The sequence below is a fragment of the Tenebrio molitor genome, chromosome 9 (assembly GCF_963966145.1).
Source record: "Tenebrio molitor chromosome 9, icTenMoli1.1, whole genome shotgun sequence".
Taxonomy (NCBI): Eukaryota; Metazoa; Arthropoda; class Insecta; order Coleoptera; family Tenebrionidae; genus Tenebrio; species Tenebrio molitor.
This window is the reverse complement of record NC_091054.1, coordinates 17,170,861-17,188,192: the sequence shown is the minus strand read 5'-3', so window position 1 is coordinate 17,188,192 and position 17,332 is coordinate 17,170,861. Positions and strand designations below refer to the sequence as shown.

At 33.8% G+C, this 17,332-nt stretch overlaps 2 long non-coding RNA genes across 2 annotated transcripts in view; one reads left to right on the top strand and one right to left on the bottom strand.

The window, feature by feature from the left end:
• LOC138139236 (uncharacterized) overlaps window positions 1–17,332 on the top strand; it is a 355,934-nt gene that overhangs the window by 54,637 nt on the left and 283,965 nt on the right. The window lies entirely within an intron of this gene.
• On the bottom strand, window positions 12,586–13,695 carry LOC138138729 (uncharacterized). The gene is made up of 2 exons (XR_011162085.1): window positions 13,220–13,695; window positions 12,586–13,167 (listed from the first exon to the last, which is right to left on the bottom strand). It is a non-coding gene; the product is annotated as an uncharacterized lncRNA (long non-coding RNA).

Here is a 17,332-nt window from a genome sequence, read left to right as displayed (position 1 = left end):
CTTACAGTTATTATAAACTGTATATACTGAAAATTTTATTTAACAAACTGACTTCATATAGTTTGGAAAACTCATTAAAATCCATATTAAGTGAGTCATAGTTTTATTCACATGACGCAGGGAGTTTGTTATTTTATTACACAAAATAAATTCGGAATTTTGTTTCTCCTAATACAGCAACATGTTATTGTAATTACTGTGTGAACAAGATAAAGAATGAATTTTGTTTCTCCTAATACAGCAACATGTTATTGTAATTATTGTGTAAACAAGATAATGAAATTAGTTATATAGCAGAGCGTAGAGCAGAATTCAGCAGTCGATCGAAGTAAACAGCAAAGTAAATAACAATAATCCAAATAACGATGGCATTCAAAACGTGTGCTTTTACAAAAAACTGGTTAGTAATAGCAGTTATAGTTATGTGTTTGTGTACCGAGTATTATTGCCAGTGCACTGGTGGTGCTGATTGTACTAGTTGTACAGTAGCATGCACTGGTTGTGGAAACTGTCCAAATGCAGTAACGTGTACCGATTCTCAAAATTGTGTCAATGCAGTAACATGTACTGGATCTACAGGCTGTAATACAGCCACGACGTGTACAAATTCAAAGGACTGTTTTGAAGCCACTACATGTACTGACTCAACCAACTGTTACAAAGCCACAGCCTGTACCAATTCAACAGGATGTCCCGGACGTTAATTTTTTGTATTGTCACCAATAATAAAACACAATAATTATTGTTATCTTAGCCAAACACAATTGTAAGCTTAACCTGTATTCTATCCGATCTGTCCCTTTGCCTCCCAAATTTTGTACTGGGACAGATATGGTTATCGCAAAATAATAAACTAATATGACAGATCTGATATAATTAATTTTGCCCTATACTCTGCTGATTTCATCATATTTTATGACAAGTGGTTTGTTTTCCATGAAAAATAAGTTAAAACGTGAATTCGGCCTATTTGTATGATGGCTACTGTTAGGTTATTAAATTTTGTTCCTTTTCCTTCCAAGTTCCGTAATGGAACGGAAATTAATAACGTCGGGTCTTGAAGTTGGCATCTCGAGAATGCGACGATTGAGAACCTGGATGGAGATGCCGTCCGATGTTCGGGAAAGAAATACAACGGTATCGAAAATAAACTGTTTATTCACCAAAAGGAGAGGTAAATGTGAAATAACCCTGTCTAGATCCGAAAAGACAACGGAGACCTATAAAATGGTAAAATTTAATTATTGTTGTGAATTGTTGATTGTGACGAGCCCTAGCGCTTGCACACTGAGCATTAAATTCAAATTTTGTCAGTGTTAGTATTTAATATAAGTGAGGTTAAGGTAACCAATGCTGAGAAGACAGCAACAATTATGGAAGGCAAGCAAGTATTTGTATTTATTTTTTAATTTTTTCACCCGATGTCAAAACTTGCCAGTAATGGTAAAGCAATGATCTCAATGTATTTTTTAATATTAATAACGGAAATTAATATTTATAGTGGGAGAAACTAAAAACGTCTGCCTCATGCTGTGATCACGTTTGTTGAAAAGTGGGTTTATTTCCAGATACAGATTATTTACTGTCAAAATCTAAAAATCACCTCATGCAATTCTCAATAGAAATGAAGAATGAATGAAATGGTCATTTGGCAGTAAGGGAAACGCGAAAAATACCTGCGGATTACTAAGGGTAATCAGACCTTTCAATTAATTTTATTGATTAATACAAATATTTTCATATACAGCCTGTGCATTCTCAAACTCGAACATAGGCAATTAACATTGTATTGAACGTTTTTGCTGATTTCTGCTCGCCAATTGAACTTACAGATAAGGTAATGGTATCAATAGAAAGATAAAATTATTGCGCTTGAAATGATACTAATAATAAGATTAAAGGTGCTATTTTTATTTTAAAATACTAATTTAAAACATGGCGATTTTTAAATATGACATGCCATGATTTTCAAATTGGACAGCATTTGTCAAAAAATTTAGTAATTTTTTGGGTTGTCAGCGAATTTCGGTAAATTACTGTAAAAATTATTTACGGAAAAATGAATAGTTACTCCATACAAATTAAGACAAATTTCTCTTAAAGTAAGTTCATGTAAATCGCGGATACTGACTATTCTCAGGAAGTACAAATATCATCCCTACAAGACACAGTGTCATCAACAGATTTTTGCTGTTGATGAAGAAAGTAAGAGTGAAACCTGGTATGAAATACAGAAGCATGCTAATAATCGTCGCTTTCTGTCAACAATTTGCTTCACAGACGAATCTACTTTTACACTAAATAACGAACCAAATGTTCAAAACACGAGATATTGAGCTAAAGAAAATCCTCGAGTAAATATTCCTACTAGAACTCAGTATCCTCAAAAAATTTATATATGGGCTGGGATTTTTAATAACATTTGAAATAAAGGGAAATTTAAATTCAGCAAAGTATTTAGATTTATTATTAACTAAGGTAGGAACTGCACTGTAATTTTTTCAAAGAATTTATAATAAAAACTGCTTAAACTGTTAATTACTTTAATATTATAATTTAATTCTTTAATATTATTGATGTATCGAAATAATGCCATAATATCTATAAACTGAATGCACAGTGTTAATTGCCTATGTTCGACTTTGAGTGTGGATACCCGGTATAATACAATAAGTGGTCTAATTTTTTCCAACAAAATTTGTCATTTCAGACATGATTAGCTTTTGCAACGAAAATTACACGAGTCGACGAAAGAGATGAGTGTAATTTTCCAAAAGCAAAAGCTACGAATGTCTTAAATGACAAATTTTGCAGAAAAAATTGGACCACGAATTGTATTCCACTTGACAATCTACCGAGAAAATTTTTATCGAGTTAACCTAATAAATTTGACGTTTCATTTTGACATAAATTTTTTCGCTGAAAAACTGCCCGTTGTTTTTTCACTCTGCTAGTTGTTTTTTCACTCTGTCCGGTGTTTTTTCACTATAAATCAATTTGATTGGTCCAAATTTTAAAAATGCTGCAATTTGATTGGTTAAAAATTTTCGAGTTGGATTGTCAGATAAAAACTAATAGGACAGCACGAAAAAATGTTTTGTAAGAGATGAAAAGGCAGAAGGCATTAAAATACAACACTAGTCGAAATAGACAACAAAATAGCACAAATAGGGTTAACCGAACAATGAATTGATATAACGTGTGATTCAAACAACCTGTCATCAAAGTGTGCCATGAAAAAAATTACGTATGTCTGATAATAAGGTTGGAACTGTGTTTAGGGACCCTAGAACTACGAACGTATTCTTGAATCTTGAACTACTCAGATCAGAACGAAATCTGAACTATCAATCGGATAGTTGAAAAAAGAAGCAGAGTTCAATTTAATAGTAGTTTATTTAACAAGTTTGTGTGTAATTTGGTTTTTTTTTGGCATGAGTGGACCAGTTTAAAACTCGAGTGAAACGAGAGTTAAAGGTCCACGAGTGCCAAAAAAAAACCAAATTACACAAGAACGAGTTGAATACAACGTTTTTTTGTTCGACGAGCCCCCCAAAAGCTCCAAATCGCTGAAAATCACAAAAATTAGCTTGACGTTTCGTTTTGACAAGTTGTCAAATTTATCAAAATTCTCAAATTCTGACAGTGTCGACCAAAAAAAGAGCTTTTTTAAAGAAACAAATGTACTTCATTGATTTAAAAATAATTACTAATAACACCTTTAAATTTAAGTGATAATATAATTTCAGATATTGTTGAGCCAAATATATCTGACACTATAGCAAATATAAAACAGAAGTCTTTACATGGAAGATATTTTAAAGAACTGGAACAACCAGAAATTAATATTCAGGCTTCTCATGCATGGCTTAAGAAATCAAATATTCAACCTGAGACTGAGGGTTTTATATTTGCAATACAAGATCGTGTTATCAATACAAGAAATTATAAAAAACACATATGTTATGTGCGATAAATGTAGGATTTGCGGAACTGAAGGGGAAACCATTGAACACATCATTTCTTCTTGCACCGTTTTGGCCCAAAGCGAATATATACACATGAATTTAGCTGTTAAATTCAATTTATTAAAGGATACATTACATTCACATTCACCATAACAGACCAGACATTATTATTTTAAATAAACAACAAAAGCAAGCATATCTTTTAGATATAGCTGTTCCAAATTCCCATAATATAACACAGACATATAACACAAAAATTAATAAATATTTAGAGCTCTCCGTTGCTATGAGAAATCTTTGGAGTTTAGAAAAAAATTCTATTTTACCAGTTATAATTTCAGCAACGGGAATAGTACCGCAATCTCTTTTTAAAAATTTAAAAATTCTGGATTTAGGGAACACATTGGTAGTTGAAATTCAAAAAGGTATATTATTGTACTCATGTCATATCGTGAGAAAATTCTTTAACATTGACACAGAACATAATAAAACACAACAAAATCAAAATGCGGAGGCGAGACGCCGGTAATTATGTTGATAAGCACTGCACTATTACTTGATAGTAATATCCGTAATAGTGTATGTACTCCGGCAAAATTGCCGTTCCGCCGGGTGGCGGAGGGATAGCTAATAAATAAAACTTAAAGACGATGTGTTATGTGACCATCACGTTCACGCATGCATAACCTAACTCTTCTTTTAATGGAGCCAATAACATTTTCCAACATCCACGGCGAATTATTGATTTATTCGCAATTGTTATCTATCCTTTGCCGAAGATCATCCATATCAACCACAGGTGCACTGAAAATTGAATTTTTAATGTATGGCCACAAAAAGAAGTCACACTGGGAGGCCACTCATGTGGCATATTTAAACTAATAAGGCGGTTGTCATAAAATTCCCTTAAAGCACGATTCATCACTAAAGAATGTTTTTCCCACTATTGCACTATTTTTATGAAAATTCTCCATAAACCACTGACAGAATTGCTGTCTTCGAGGTCGATAATTTGGAAGTACTTCATGGACTAGTTGTAGATGATAAGGATATAAATGAAGATCTTGTTTCAGAATAAGCTGATAAGTGGTATAGCCTATAGGACAGATTGGCTTGTAAACGGCGTATTGAAGTATTTGGCGGACCAAAATAATACGGTGAATTCATCATCTTCTGGGAATAATAGCAAAATTTTCAGAAAAATCTATCTTAAATAGTGATTAGGAAAGAAGCAATTTAAACTGACCAATCCTGTTGTTGACGTTAAGTTACCTATAAATTAGTTTTCCTGCTTTATTTCTAACTATGGATGCATTTCAAATGATGCATATGCATTGTTGGGTATCCGCATTGTTTGTGCAATGACGGAAGTTTTTAGGTTATAGTATTTTTCAGGTTATGGTATTTCTGCTAGGTTGTTCCCTATTGGGAAAACGAACTGCACTCTCATCACACTGTCCATATAAGACAAGCATATCAAAATATTCTGAAGAAGTAAACATTAAGCGTTTTTAATGACTTTTGTAATTGTCAGAAATAATTTATTATGACATAATATTCAATTGTTATGTCTTTGCAACAATCAAATTTGTTTCGATAGTTACTAATATAATTTTTTAAGTTAATTTTATACCTACACGCGATTGGTCAATTAACAACGTTCTTATTTTAAAATCCAATGAGGATGGATTTTTTCAATATTTTTCCTATTATTCCCAGAAGATGATGATTTCACCGTATTATTTTGGTCCACCAGTTCTGATAGACCCTGTACATAGCAATTTTGTTCTCCCCATTGCCCAAATCCCATCCCATTTCTTGTAACTTGCTTCCCAGGCTCATTTCAATATTCGTTTTTAAAGCCAAAAGATTTTCCCCAGTGATTGTGTCGTCATTACTAATTTTGATTGTTTCTTCCTAAAGTGTAATTTCTTCCTAATTAGAAGTTATTGGCACCGCGTTTGGCACGAGTCGCTTCATTTTGTCCCCATTGATATTTGTTTCACTAAAATGTTTAGCACAAGCATGGCTGCTTTTACGAATTCTTCACTCTTCAATTTTTAAAATCTCTTTCCAAATTGGCAATTGGTGCAAACTTAAATACAGATACGTAATTTGAAAAAGAAGACGCATAATTTGAGTAGCAATTTGGTACGCAAATGTATTTTAAACGTCGAATTAGTTTCAAAATTTTAGGAACATTGTATGTCATGGAATGGCCTACCAGGGAATTTGACAACACAGCCAGCGACCTGGCCTGTAATTTGAGACCGCCTTGGTACAGTTAGTTAAATTGTGAAACAAAAATGCACGTGAAGTATTAATGGAACGGAAGTCCTTGGTTGATGTGTTGTCCGAAGTATTGACGCTTGAAGTTGACTAAATGTTCTCTTGATTCAGGCCGCTACAAATTCTCTTTGAAGTTTGAATTTGTTTTGAATCAGCAACAAACATAAAATCTATTTTAAAATTTATGCACTTATTACCTGTTCCAAAAAAATGTCAATATAATATTTTCCTTCACAATTTTCAAATCTACTGAAAAACATCGCATACATTTGAATACTTTTCTCTCGACGTCGTAAGTAAATTTGTCGCTTCTTGTGCTGCTGCTAATATGTATTTTAGGAGAAATTTCGATCATTGTTTACTCGTAACTACGCATGTTTTGCAAAAACGCAACTTTGATAAAGCAAGAAACTTGTAAAAAAGATAAATCAATTTTTTATTCAAACTTTTTCATTGAGTAAAAAAAAATATGTTCAACTCGTAAGAAAACTACCTCGTGAATCATAAATTTTTCACTCGCTAGTAAACCTTTACTTTTCTTTACTTGTAAAATCTACTAATTATTATCCTATTTTTCATCGAAAACACACCATTTATCATAAAATATGATGATATCAACTGAATCTGAAGCAAAATTAATCAGTTATATTAGTTTATTATTATCCGATAACCCTTTCCCTGCCATTACAAAATTATCCTCCTTTTGAGGCAAAGGGGCAGATCGGATAGAATACAGATTAAGCTTACAATTATATTTTAGCTTAGATAACAATACTTGTGTTTAAAAATGTTGTTACACAGTCTAGGACTGGTTTTACAAATCTATGAGGGGCGTGATGACCAACTCAATAGACCGGAACCGATGGCTTAACGTGACCTCCGAATCACGAGATAGAATTATAGCCTTTTTTTTCGCCCTGGGTCGGAATCGAACCCGCGACCCTCGCGTCCCTGAGCCGAAACGGACTCCCTTAGGCTATATTCTGCCTATTGTTGAAAATAAAAAAACTTAACGTCCGGGACATCCTGCTGAACTGGTACAGGCTGTGGTTTATTTATAAACGAACAACTCGCTCTAACACTGCCAAAATTTGAATTTAATGCTCAGTGTGCAAGCGCTAGGGCTCGTTCACAATCAACAATTCACAACAATAACTAAATTTTACCATTTTATAGGTCTCTGTTGTCCTTTCGGATCTAGACAGGGTTATTTCACATTTACCTCTCCTTTTCGTGAATAAACATTTTATTTGCGATACCATCCAGGGTCTCGATCATCGCATTCTCGAGATGCCAACTTCGAGACCCAACGTTATTAATTCCAGTTCCATTACGGAACTTGGAATGAAAAGGAACAAAATTTAATAACCTAACAGTAGCTATCATACAAATAGGACGAATTCACCTTTTAACCTATTTTCCATGGAAAACAAACCATTTGTCGTAAAATATGATGAAATCAGCGGAATCTAAGGCAAAATTAATTATATCAGTTCTGTTATATTAGTTTATTATTGTCCGATAACCATATCTGCCCCAGTACAAAATTATCCTTTTTGGGAGGCAAAGGGACAGATCGGATAGAATACAGATTAAGCTTACAATTATGTTTAGCTTAGATAACAATAATTATTGTGTTTTATTATTGTTGACTATAAAAAAACTTAACGTCCGGGACATCCTGTTGAATTGGTACAGGCTGTAGCTTTGTAACAGTTGGTTGAGTCAGTACATGTTGTGGCTTCAAAACAGTCTTTTGAGTTTGTACACGTCGTGGCTGCATTACAGTTTGTAGAGCCAGTACATGTTACTGCCTTGACACAATTTTGAGAATCGGTACACGTTACTGCATTTGGACAGTTGCCACAACCAGTGCATGCTTCTGTACAACTAGTACAATCAGCACCCCCAGTGCATTGGCAATAATACTCGGTACACAAACACATAGCTATAACTGCTATTACTAACCAGTTTTTTGTAAAAGAACACGTTTTGGATGCCATCGTTTTTTGTATTATTGTTGTTTATGTTGCTGTTTACTTCGATCGACTGTTGAATTCTGCTTTACGCTCTACTACATATAACTTATTTCATTATCTTGTTTACATAATAGTTACAATAACATGTTGCTGTATTAGGAAAAAAATATTCCGATTTTACCTATCTTGTGGAATAACAAACTCCCTGCGTCATGTGAATAAACTATGACTCTTTAATATGGATTTCATTCAGGGTCAGGTGATAATCAAATTTATTTTTTCAAATGACTAGGTATATTTTTTATTTTTATTCTGAAGGGGCCTTTTTTTGTGAACCCAACAATGTGTCGTAAGGTGACATTGGTGCAGTGATCACCAATGAGAAAAAAGATCAACTTTATTTTCTCATTATCCTATTTATTGTGCAATTATGATATCGAAAACAACCAAAATGTTAAAATTATTGTAATGTTAAAGTGAAAAATTACACAATGATAAAGGAAAAAAACTATCTAGAATTATTGTTCAAATAATATAATAATTTAATAATAATTTCCAATAATTCATAAATATTTTATTTGTTTTTTTAAATGTCATAGTTTTTTGTATTATTGTTATTTATCTTGGTGTTTACTTTGATCGACTGCTGAATTCTGCTCTACGCTCTACTATATAACTTATTTCATTATCTTGTTTACAGAATAATTTAACATGTTGCTATATTAAGAGAAAAATATTCCGATTTTATCTTGTGGAATAACAAACTCCCTGCGTCATGTGAATAAAACTATGACTCATTTAATATGGATTTTATTCAAGGTCAGATGATTGTCAACTTTATTTTTTCAAATCACTAGGTATTTTTTTATATTTTTTTCTGAATCCAACAATGTGTAATAAGGTGACATTGGTGCAGTAATCACGCCTGAGAAAAAGATAAAATATTCTCTTTATCGTATAGTCCAATCAATAGGGAGTTTTACCTTGCAAAAGGTACAGAAAAGTTTATACTTGGCAGGTATCTTCTATCAGGCATATTATTAATATTGTTGAGTTTGCGACCTTGGGGGGTTGCCGCTCGCCCCACCATACTGGAGAATAGGGGTGCAAAATCACATTTTTGCGATTATTTCATTATCCGTGCCAGATACTTCTATCTAAGTTCTATAGAAAATGTAGAGCATGCAATTCTATACATTTTTTGTTCTTTATGTTTTTTTGTCAGATCAATAGTTTCGTAGTTACAGCGTGTAGAATTTGAGAATTTCTTTTATTTTTGTACTTTTTATTTTTTTCCACACCACCATAGAGGTAGAGCAATAGGGTGCGTTTTTTTTACGTAGTGTCCCCGGTGGGCGTAGTCCATGATGCAGTAGAAGTTTACTGTTTTACTCTTTTTGATATCTTTGTAACGTAGACGGACCCGAATGATCTGGATCTAACGGTATAGATGAGCTGAATTCATCAGAGTTTATGAATTCGGGAATTCCTCTTGAGAATTTTCCTCTTGTTACTCAGGGTCATCATCATCATCAAGATCATTTGGCGTTTGCCAAAATGGAAATTCATTGATTTCAGGTATTTGTTCGTCTTGATCTTCAGATTCTGAAACGTCTGTGATTATTTCATTATCCGTGCGAGATACGTACTCGTATATCTAACTAATTACAAAAAATGTAGAACATACAATTCTCTAAAATTTTGGTTCTTTACGTTTTTTTTTGTAAGATCAATAGTTTCGTAGTTACAGCCTGTAGAAATCGAGCATTTATTGTTTGTCCGTCTACGAGCATATCGGACTCCAACGTGTATATGAGGGTCAACGACCCTACGCGTCAGCGGATCATTTTCGCCACCCTGTTGGGCCGGCGTCATCCCCCAGGATCCCACCAGAGAGCAGGACCTCATACCGGGCAGTCCTTGGCCGAGGAACCCGAGTCCAGGAGCAACTCTTATCTGGCAAGATCCTTCAGCGTCTTTCTTTTTCTGTCCGCCATTTTGGCTCGTTTCTTTTACATAGTTTCGCGCTATCAGACCTGAAGTGACCTCGCCAGAAACGACGCGCCAGCTGGCACTCGGAAAGTTTTTATTACATTTCATTATCTTTTTTTTTTACACCGGGGCTAACTCTTACTTACTTACTTTCGTTATTCCTAGGAAGGGTCGAGGGGAGGAAGGACCCCGAGGACTTTCCGAGGATACGGACGGCGTGATAGACCAGCGGCGGAAAAGGGACTCGGAGGACCTTCCTCCAGCTCACTCTTCCCTGGACTCTCCTATTTGATTCCAAGCCCCAGACCCGGTGTAAGGGATTATTCATTTTCACTTTCATTTCATTTTATAAATTTTGAGTATAGCCTGGTAGAACCGGCAGTTTTTGTAAAATTAAACTAGTAGTTTAAGCGCCTTCAGCGTTTTAATTTTGGATTACATCTTGACTCATCACCTTTTTCATTTTTTTGAACTTTTGTATTTGTTAATTTTACCTTAGAGTCATTACTTTAACCTGGAATTAATTGTATCATTTTGAGGTTAAGTTCTATTATCTTCTTTTCATTAGACTACAGTGTATCGCCCGCAGTGGCATCTAGGTTGTTGTTATTTCATTTAATGTGTCGCACTGTATGTCTAGTAGTCGAGGATTAAACTTAGTAAATAATATCTGTGTTTCTATCTAACACCTGGTATACCACCGTACTCGTAAATCATCATTTGTTTTCTTCAACCGTCTTGCTCTCGAGACGTTACTGTGTGTGTGTGCCGGACTAGGAGACAATCAGTCGCAAAAAAGCGTTATTTAAATTTTCCCCGGAATAGTTGGAAAATTTAATGTTTCACCAGTAAAGGTAAAAATTATAACGTAACACTACCTACTCGTATAAAGTAAAACTTAGTTTCTCTGCACAAAAATAAATAGAATCTGTAAGTTACCTGTTTGTAGCAGGTCTAATTCGATCCTGAATCTGCCCAAGTAGAATAAAGAAAGTATCTTTATTAATTTGAAACCGTTGAAAAAAAATTAATTCGTCGAAAATTTCTAGGTATGTAGTTTTTTCTTTAACTATTTCTTTTTGGTCTCCGTACAAACCACATATCATTTTCATCCCAAGCGAAGATGAACCACATACTTGTATCAATCGCATTCATTTTTATTATTTAAAAAATATTTTTTGACAGACATGTGAGGTTAATTATAGAATTAAATTTTTAATGGGCCAAAGTTGTGGCATTAACGTTAATAAAACATTAACTCCTAATGGTACATTAAAAAAAATATGAAATAACTTTTTAATTTAATGGTATAGTCTATCCAGTGATAGATTGTTGACAGTCAAGTATTCATTTCACGACTCCCGTACTACGCGAAGAAAATAGTACCGCGGCAAATTTAAAATATCCCACAATGTTACTAAATTACAAAATGAAGTCTTCATACACGCGTTGAATTAAGATTTTATTTAGGATGTCTCAGAATAAATGTAGGAGACGTGGATGACATTGCATGACATTCTTCGTAAATTCTAATAACGAATTCGAAAGAAAAAGTGCCCTAGGATAATAATTAACAACGTAAGATGTAGGCTAAAAAATTTATATATGATAATAAATTTATAATGTGACATGAATTAGTTTTGGGCCAGGAAAATAAAATAACGACAAAACATGTTTACTTCTACATTTTTATTTTTATCTCACCTGGTACAAGAAGCTAACACATTCACTCAAAATGGGGTAAACGTAAACATAGAAAAAACGCATGATTTGAGTGATTTGACCATCTATTTTAGTCATGTACCTATAATACTGTCACTTACCAGGGGTTGAATGTCCCCCCCCCATCTCGTCTTCAAAACGCTACATCTGCAAATAAACCAAATCTTTTAAATAACTAGTCATTACCTAGGTGAAAACTCAAATCACTATCACTATCGTCACTTTCAATGTCAACATTAATCACCAGCTCCTCAACAGACGTATATATCTCTTTTTCAAAATATTGTCTTATAATTTTATTGGTATGACCTATGTAATGTGTCCATTGTTCTGCAGAGACCCCTTCTAAAGCTGTCCTCCACGCCAAAATTGGATTTTTGTTCTTCAGAACCTCACTGTCATATGTTCGCTTGGTTTGACTCCATGCCATTTCAATCGGGTTAAAAATACAATGATATGGAGGCAAACGTAATGGTTTATGACCAGCCTCATGAATAACACGATCCACTACGTAGACAGGACTTTTATAATTTTGTCTGCATAACTTTAATAAGGTGTCCTTTTTATCTGTCTCAGAAAAATGGATATTGTTATTTTGAAGCCAGGTCTGTAAATGAGCTTTTCTCCATGCACAAGTTGGTTTCTTTTCCTCCAAGCGACTATGGTAACTAGCGTTGTCCAGAACAATTATTGATGGTTCCGTCAAAGCAGGTAATAATTTATCTTGCAACCACTCTTCAAAAGTTTCTGCATTCATTTCTGAATGGTAATCCAATGAATTCTTTTTGCTTTTGAAGATGAGTCCTGCCCCTTCAATAAAATTCAAAAGTATTGCAAGACTTGAACGTTTGTAATGGTAGATAAATTTTGAAGTGAGCTCCTGGCCTAAAGTATCCAACGTCACATGCTTTTCTACAATTAAAAATTATTAGTTCTACACACTTAATTTCCTAAAATAATGACCCCAGAAATCTACATGCAAAATAAACTCATAAATTAAGAACAAAAAATCTCATTGAATAAAGCACCCTTTCTTCTCTCTTACTCTGATGAACCATGTCATATAAAACAAAACGAATTTCTTGTTTAATATTTGGACCCAAATCTGTCGTACTATTTTTGGACCATCGCCTTTTAATTTTCTGAGGCTCCTCTTGTACTGCATCTTTGTATTGCAAGACTGAGTTGTTACTAATACCCAAACAAAGTGCAGTTACCTACAAAAACAAGACTTAAAATGATGTGTTAGGTGTAAATCATCAACAGTACCTCAAGAGCAGATCCCAAACACAAATTTCTTTCCTTAAAATAGGTGTATGCATTGGCAATCATCTTTTGTGCTGTCACATTACCAGCGACAATAATATAGCTTCTCTTGGCCTATCAAACAGTTCATTAAAATCAAACGAAAAACCAAGAATCTTACCTTTGACTGAACCGTATTTGTTATATCACTTAGGCCACTCATTGTTTAAAGAAAGTTTTTCCTTCGAAAGATTCTTAATTAAATAGTTTATTTTATAACACTTTGACGTCCTACAAACACACGCTGACAGGAAGCTGACAGGCACCTGACAGGTCGGAACCGTGTAGGGTGTAGGAATAAAAAAGGCGCGAACACTGCCAACGTTAAAGCGCATCAACCCAATGTCCCTATTGATATACATTGTTAATGTCTAGGGAAATTTCTTTTTTTCACGATATTTGAAAAAGTTGAATCTATGGCTGGATTCACTATAGCATTAAATATTAATGGAGGATTAATTCTAATTATGAAATCGGCCCTAAGTCATTGGCAATTATTCGTTTGATATTGATATTATCCCAATTCTTCTGAAATTGTGGAATTGTTGGTCTTTCGTTCTAATTTTCTACATCCTAGAGTGTTAAAGCTTCATCATTATGGTGGAGCTATAGGGTTATTCTAAATGATTGTAGTCGAAGTAGGCCATGCCCATGTTACTACATTTTTGCCACTTGCATGTGAACTGTCAGTTTTGTCGCTGTCACTGTCATTTTTTTGGTGAAAAGTGCGGTGATGAGATTTTTATTTATTTTTGTTAAATTAACGATTGAATCCAGAAATATTGAGTTGTTTTGCACCCAATTTAACTTCCGTGGGTACTCACTTATTTACATCATTTTGATGATTTTTTATGGTGAGCGGCAACCATAAATTTTACATTCAGTTTTCACGCCTACTTCGACTATAATCATTTAGAATAACCCTGTATAATAGACTCATTATACTTTAAATTTAGTAATAGAGAAACAAGCTTTTTAACACAGCATGAATTGAAGATAGGAAAGCAGGGAGGTAAATATCGGAAATGCGGCGAATTCCCAGTCCACCAAATCTAATCGGCAAAGTAGACTGACACCATTGTAAATCAGTTAAACGTAAATTAAGTGTTCTTTCTAAAGAAGACTTTAAAGAAGAATCAATTGAATTAACATAATTAGAAAATTTCCAAAATGGATTTGTTCTTAATAAAAAATTAAATTTTGCTATGAAAAGACAGTTCTTGATTAAAATATAAGCCACGTGTCTGCTAAGAAGTTCAGCTTTGTTTAAAAAATTTTCAACTGTATTTATAGTTTTTTCGACAGTGTTTTTGAAACCTTGGGCAAAGATTAGAGAGCTTAAGAGAGATAAAATTCCTCGGTCACAAATTTTAATACCTGGTGCAAAATTTTGAAATTCCTTTATGAATTCTAAATCTGTGTCTCCAAAACAGCAAAAGATCTCGCATTTGTTAAAGTTTAATTCAAGACTAATTTTTCTGGATAAATTGATAATTTTCTTAAAGTTAGAGAAAACTATTTCTAGGTAATCAGCTAAGGTTCCATCATCTAAATACCAAATATTCAGTTGAGAAGAAGAAATTTAATGATCACCGAAAAATAAAGTTGAAGGATTCTTATAGCATTGATAAAGATAAGGGTCAAGAAATGGGGTATGACATTGCACTTCTTTTAGAATACAGTCCCGTTCGACTGCGTTAAAAGCGTTTTTGAAATCGAATTTAAACAGAACTTTGCCACGGTTTTGGTCGTTATTCACAAAGGTTCGTGTGGTATGAATTGCTGCTTCGCATCCTAGCTTAGTTGCCACTCCAAGTTGGTGTGGAGATAAATACGAATTTACAATATTACGACTATGAAAACAGCCTAGCTTTGAAGTCAATCCTCGTAAACAGTTTCCTATAGCGATCGGTCAAATTCCTTCATCTTTCTTATGAAGGGCACATAAACACGCACCATATAATAAATGTGTAAATCTAAACCTGGTGTAGAACTGGCAGGAAAGGAATTGATAGCTTCTCGAACGTTTTGCTTATTGACTATTAAAGAAAAGTCTCTTGGTTCGAAAGCGTCTGGAACAAAAAGTTCGCGAGATGGTGAAGAACATTTTTTTTATTCTTCAGCACCATCTCATTGAATGAAGCTAATGAGTCATCCAAGGACAATAATTTAATAACTCCTTTGATATCAAAAACGACTACTTTTGCTTCCACTTTCTTAGCTAGTGATAAATGTGTACGTTTCTTAGCTAGTGATAAGAAGCGATTTTTTACATCAATATTAAAAGGATAATTGCTACACTACTGTGCAGAAAAATCGCGTAGACCTATTTATCGCTGTGCTAAGTCGGGCTGAATTGTTTTTGACATTTTATTTGTCAGTGTCAGTGTCTCATTTTCCTAATAACAAATCCAATTGTGGACAATCTCACTGACAGTTTATAACCTATTTACAAATACAATGTCAAAATCCGCATTTACAAAATACTCTAAAACCTGATTGCTTGATTTTTGAAGTGTACGCGATTTTTCTGCACGGCAGTTTACTTAGCTATAAGGAGCGTATTGTTGACAAGAAAAAAAAATAAAACATAAAGTATGAAAATATTATTTAATGAGTTTTACCTTTATACCCACGAAATTATTCCCGATAAATGGGGCAAATGGTACCACATATTTTCCAAGAAACCTGTTACATAAAGTGTGTTATTTATTATCCCTTTGGGAAAAACATGCAAATCGGTACGAGCCCTACAAACCACAACTGAGCCACTTCCGTAAGGCGGCCTTCCAAGAATATTGCATTGGGCATAGTGTTCATTTGGTCGTCGAATTACTCTTACACGTCTGTCAGATGACTCCAAACCAAGCAAAATCTGGACTCATCTGCCAACAGTACTCGTGTCTATTCATATTATTACATCTGGTATAGTTTTCGGCAAACGTGCTTGGCGATGAACTGCTGTTAATAATAATCGTCGAGTAGCAGGGCGTCGGATGTGCAAGTTGTCTTCTAGAATATGTTGGCGAATGATTTGGAGGCCAATTCGAACGTTAGTTCCTCGGACTATAATCTTGTCAAAAATGAATTACTCCTTATGATTTAGGTATATTCGTTACTAGGCTGTCATAAATTTGGTTAGGTTGGAAGCTATAAAGTCCATTCACGTTGGATTTTCCTCGTCAAGGTCAAATAATTTAATATTGTGGCGGTGTGATTTTTACTTCAAAAATGGTTTAGCTGTGTATGTCACCAATACGGGCTGATAAAGTAACTAAGTCATTCGCAGACTGTAGAGGTTATGTTGTTCGCTGTCAGCAAAGAAACAGTTATTTTTCAAATATTGTAATTAAACTTCTTAGAGGATAACAATAGGTAATAAATTAATAATACATCCATTTTGCTATCATTTGCACTAAAAATAGTGTCAGTTCTTATAGTCGGAGAGCTGCTGACGAATTTAGGGAAGGTATTTTAGGCAATCAGAAATATAAAAAATTGTACTATTTGAATATTAGTGAATCAGGAATCGAGAGTCGCAAAGGGCGTTTGCGGTTATTTTACTACTGCGCAGCACATGACATTTGCAAGAAATTAATCCCAAAAAACATACTTTAGGCAACTTGAAATTATATTAATTTTTTAGCTTAACATTTATAGATTACAGAAATAAAAATGCCAGATTATTTGGACCGTTTTAAAGTACAGCCCGACTGCCCCAAAGTCATTTTTTTAGAGTACGCAAAAAATATACTTTAGGCAGTCTGAAATTTTTATGGCAGATTTATTAATTGATATTAAAAATATGTGCAACAAAGAAAATAATTCTCTTTTTAGATTTTGAAAGAAATGTATTTTAAAACTAAATGATAGGTATGTAGATAGGTATGATATGAGAGCAAGAAGATAATGAAAACATGTTTGATAAATTATAAATAAATAAATTCCATCTTCTAAATAACTTCTATTGTGATAGTTTCCACATCACTGTCAGTATCTGTACTGGCATTTATATTAGAGTCGTTATAATTTGTGGTTTGTATGTCACTTGAAAAATCAAGAGAATTATTTAATTTC